Source organism: Asparagus officinalis, chromosome 10, assembly GCF_001876935.1.
Source record: "Asparagus officinalis chromosome 10, Aspof.V1, whole genome shotgun sequence".
Classification (NCBI taxonomy): Eukaryota; Viridiplantae; Streptophyta; class Magnoliopsida; order Asparagales; family Asparagaceae; genus Asparagus; species Asparagus officinalis.
This window is the reverse complement of record NC_033803.1, coordinates 41,875,534-41,881,378: the sequence shown is the minus strand read 5'-3', so window position 1 is coordinate 41,881,378 and position 5,845 is coordinate 41,875,534.

Here is a 5,845-nt window from a genome sequence, read left to right as displayed (position 1 = left end):
AAAAAAAAGAGAGAGAGAGAGAGAGAGAGAGAGAGAGAGAGAGAGAGAGAGAGAGAGAAGAGAGAGAGAGGAGTACGAAGAGAGAGATGGGGGCTGGGTAGAGTTTAAATAGGGGAAAAATTAATAAAAAAAATTAAAAAAAATAAAATAAAATAATGAATGAGATGCGCGTGGGTAGTAGTTATTTTTGAAAAAATGAGGCGGGTGGGAACGTGGTTGTTGGGGTTTGACGGGAAGCAGAATAATTTGGGAGTATTTTCAAATAGTTTCAGGTATTTAAACGAAAATAATTAAAATAAATAATTTCGGGTACTTAAAAATTAAACTAATTACATAATAATTATCTACAAGTAAAAACGTACATGTTGAGCTAATACAACAGTTGATATGAAACTGTCGAAAATATACCCATATTGTACAATTAAACGGAAATAATTAATAATAAAAATATATTTACTTACATAATTATGTGATAATTATCTACACGATAAAACGTACCAGTTATGCTAATACGACAGCTGATATGTAATAATTAAAATAATACAATAATTTACATAAATAATACGTAATTAATAATTCAATATAATACAAGAATTAATAAGTAATAGTAATAATAATACGACGTATTATTTAAAATAATACGTAATAGTATCAGTAACACAACGGATAAATCCCAGAATTTTCATTACACTAAATTAATTTATAAATATAAAAAACCTTTTAAATAAATATAAAACTTAGACTTTAAATCATAGAAATTTCTAGAAAATCAAGAAAAATACAAATACTCTTTTAAAAATCATAATTAAATATTTTAAAATACCAAAAATTTATTTTAACTAGTATCAAAATTTTACGGCCATTACATTCTACCCTCCTTAAAACAAATTCCGTCCTCGGAATTCAAAATACGTGTGACGCACAAAGAACCCAAGGACAGGAATATGGAAATGAGGTCATAGCACGTCATGACAAATGTGTGAGCAATGTTGAATGAGGAAATGGATGTGTATATTATAAGTTATACAAGACAAAATAGAGAATAATTCATGAGAATCAAAAGTGAATAGTCAATACAAATATATAAAGCAAATCAAGGTCATAAGAAAGTCTGATATGTAGTATAAATAATAAGAATGATGTAAGTATACATAATTGAAAGAGATTGCTTGAGCATGTATATTGTAAATAAATAATTAATACGTATCAAATTATAATATAACACAACATCTAGACATAAGCAAAAATATAAATATAAGTCAACACAGTTTAATAGCAAAGAGTCGACAGCAAATATACAATTACATAAAATATAATATCAACACGAAATTATTGATATAGTATCATAAGACGACACATCACAGTGTTAAATACAATCAATAACACATAATTGGTAAAATATAACTAATATATAGCATACAAAATCTGATATGAAATATAAATATTTAATTTAATAAAATTGTCAATCACTAGAATATATGGTAGAGCGTATCAACTCTACAATATAAATAACAAAGAAGGTAAAAGATAAAATCTCAACAAAGTATAAATAATCATTCGTAAGCAGATGATGAACATGATAAATCACAAAAACACAAATATATAATAATAATAACAGATGAATCATATACAAGCAAAATCAAAAGAACAATTGAAGATTAGGTAAGCAAAATAAAATAGTAGGGAATCAAACATATATAGATTTTAGATAAACATAATGTATAACATAAGAGACATGAAAATAATAATAAACATATCAAATCACAATAAAAATATTATACAATTAGTTAGTATAATAGATATTCAACTATACAAAATATAGTCACAAAGAAAACACATGACTATAATTGACAAATCATATTCAACCAAATAAGACATATAAGACAAATTTCCAAAAATAAAAATTTGTAATTATGTTAAAAAGTTCAAATATAATATTACAGCAACATATAGCAACATATGGTTAAAATAGTCAAAACATAATCACACGTAAGGAAGCATAGATATAAAAATAATAAAAAATAGCAAACAGTAAAGATAGAAACACATCAATATATATAGACAAACAAACAGAGGCAATAATAATAATAATCAATAGCATAATGAAGCAATACACAATAATTATTAGCATACAATAGTTATATATCACAGAGGAAATAATGCAAAATCATAAACAGGTTCGAAGAAACACAATTAAAATCAAAGCATAAAATAAAATATATCAAAGCAAAAGATAAACAAGATTCAGAACCACATAATGTGTATAGCAAATATAATCATAATGTATAATAAGCGTTAAAATGAAAACATAAGCATATAAAAATTTGAATACTCATAGTTTAATAATGCTAACAAGATAAACTATGATGGAAATAGTCACAAAATATTATATGATAAAATAGACGTAATAACAAATAAGTAATACGAAATAAACATATTGTATACAACATAATAAGAAAGACTTAATTATATATGTTCCGACAAACAATATAATAAATTAAAATATTAGCAATATTCATATGGTAAATAATAAATATAAACAAGATACAACAATAATAATCATTACTGTATAAAATCAATTCAGATGTAGCAATATATGACATAGTAATCAAAATCACATAAATACAATCGGCATAAATATACATAAAAATGATGTATGATACATAAAACTTAAATTATAAAAGATAAATAGATATATATAAACAAATAAAAACATAAGAAGGGCATATATTCGTATAATAAAAACAGCGATAAATTTTGGATAAACATATCATGAATGATTAATGAACATGTGAGCATAAACACTGATAATACATGAAACAAAACACGATTAGACAAGTTGATACTAAAAATGATGAATGACTATAAATTAATAAAAATATATATTGTAAATATAATAATATACATGAATACACCATAATGGAAAAAATAGTAATTATAAAAGAATAAAAAAGTAAAACATAACACAAGTAACGAAAATAATGAATAGAGAATGAACAATAAACAATGATATAATAAAATACATAAACATCTAAAAATACTATAAAATGAATACAAAGATTAACACGCGTATACAATGTTTATAATGATAAAACAACACATACCGAAAACGAAACAAACAACTACAAATATGTAAATACACTATAAACAAACATGAATAAATACTATACATACCCACAAACACATGTTAGAATTACCTCTTATATTAGTTATAAAAGAATAATAATTAATGTAACAAAATAACTATATAATTAGTAACTCAACTCTAAACTTAACAATATAAATAATGCCTGGAATTAAAATAGAAATACATGGCTCTTAGAAACAACGAAACCAATATGAACATACTAAAATAATCTAACAAGACAAGACTATCTGATAAAATTATATACTGAAAATGATAAGAATATATTGCATATGAAGAATATTAAAATCATGAATCTATTAAAGTATATCACTAAAAAAATACGAACAATATACAATAATCTAAAACATAAGTAATTAATAGATGATATGATAGAAAAACGCACTTATACGCAATTTAGATATGCTAAAATATATTTAAACACAAGAAAATAATCTGAATATCAGATATACTATGTAATGAATATGTGAAATCTGGAGCAATACAAAACACTTAATGATATGACTTGAACAATTGAAAATTTATAAGTAATGGTATATATTTTTAATAAAAAAACACACAATATAACATTATGTATGATACATAAAATAATATAATAAATAATGCAGAAATTAATACAATTAAACGATATATAAGTCAAATCAAAGAAAACATAGTTGTAAAAATAATAACACATAAAATAATGATCGGTACGAGGAAAGAGAAGTTATACGAAAAGAGTGTAGTCGGAAAGTGACGAGACAAGAAAAATTGGGACGGTACGAGGAAAGAGAAGTTATACGAAAAGAGTGTAGTCGGAAAGTGACGAGACAAGAAAAATTGGGATGTTCCGGAGTCAAAAAGTGATAAGGTAGGGACTAATACGAGGTTGGTCAAGATACTAGGATAAGGGCTAAGGTATAGTCTTACGGATGAAATATGATAAGCGTCTAAATTATTCATTATATTCTCACTGGTAAGAAATCGGGATCGTGACCGGGACCTTGACCTGCGTGGGCCACCACTAAAACCTGTCACGCCCCGCTTCCCAAAATACCGGGGAATCGGAACGTGAACAAGCCCGCAACGTATTAAACTGAGAAGAGATAAGTGTTAGACCCCGTCTTCTCAATCTAATACGCTAAGCGTCAAGAAATACAAACGAAGGCACAGGTCCCCGATCACAGTAATGAGAATATAATAAACAACTCAGAACCAAAAGATACATATCACAACTGAAATGATCATCCAGACATAATATTCGGGCCAAACATGCCCTTATACAAACTATCTGAATGAAATACTGGAGAATATAAAATACAATGATCAGGCGGAAAAGGAAATGCTGCGAAAATAAACTGAAAGGAATAACTGAGCTTCAACTCTTCTTCTGCTTCGTCTACAAGACACTCCTGCTGAGAATACTCGGCTCTGGCGCATCTCCAAGCTGAACCTGTTCTTCTTCTAAGTCTGACGTACACCAGGGAAAACAGGTGTACGTCAGGTGCATGGCGCACGGCAAGATCCCGAAAGGAAGAATAGAACGGTCGTACGACCAATGCAAATAATGGTAATAACAATGGAAACATGCAACTGAAATACTAATGATCTAAATATAATTTACTACTAGAGTAGAATAATCATAATAAATCCCAGGAAATCAACCAAGTAACAAGTCGATCATGCAGCTAGCGATTAGAATAATCATCTAAGTACAGAGTCATACACTAGATGGAATTAATACTTAAAAATCTACAACAAGAGACGTAGTACGTCGAGCGAAATAATCCAAACAATGAAACCCTCATGTATATACCATATGTCTCAAATTATAGATAATTAAATATTAATCCCGATCTATGTATGAAAAGAAACACAACTGGCCTACATCTCACAAGAATCCATAAATCGTGAAAAGAAACACAACTGGACTACCTCTCACAAGAATTCATACCTAGCCAAGAAACGAGTCATGTAACTAGCCATCCTATAGCAGGTCACTGGTTCACATCTCACACAGAGTCAACGCTCATATTATCGGATAACTGACTGTTCACAAATCCTCTACGTGCATCCAATCCTGCTACACATGCGGCCTAGAGGACTACACGTAAACCGTTTTCTGCCTGGTTCGAACTTCAAACAGAACCCGAGTGACGAAACGATTTCACTGACTAAAGTGATGTACACACTTCACTTTAGCCCTACAAACCAACCCCAGTGGCGACACCAACCACGGGAGCGAGCCTGGAACGAAATAAATTTCCCACTGACCAAAGTGATGTACACACTTCACTTTAGCCCTACAAACCAACCCCGATGGCGACACCAACCACGGGAGCGAGCCTATCCCAACTCTCTTGTTTTTCTAAGCTAACATATACACAGGTTTCTAAGTCTTAAACAGGACACACCAGGCCACACTAGTCATGAATTTCTAACGGTTCTCATGCATAACAAAGAGTAATAAATGCAACTAATCATATACAACAAGATCATAGCATATCACATAATTAAAATTAAGAAACATAAATCATGAAAAATTCATAATAATCCCTTTTCTAAAATAAATCTGGCGTAAAATATTTATAAATGTTCTAAAATAATCCTTTTTATAAAACTTTCTAAAATATTTATAATAATTCCTTTTATAAAACTTTCTTAAATTATTGAAATTATTCTAAATTGATACTTATTCTAAAATAAATTCTTTTAAATTAT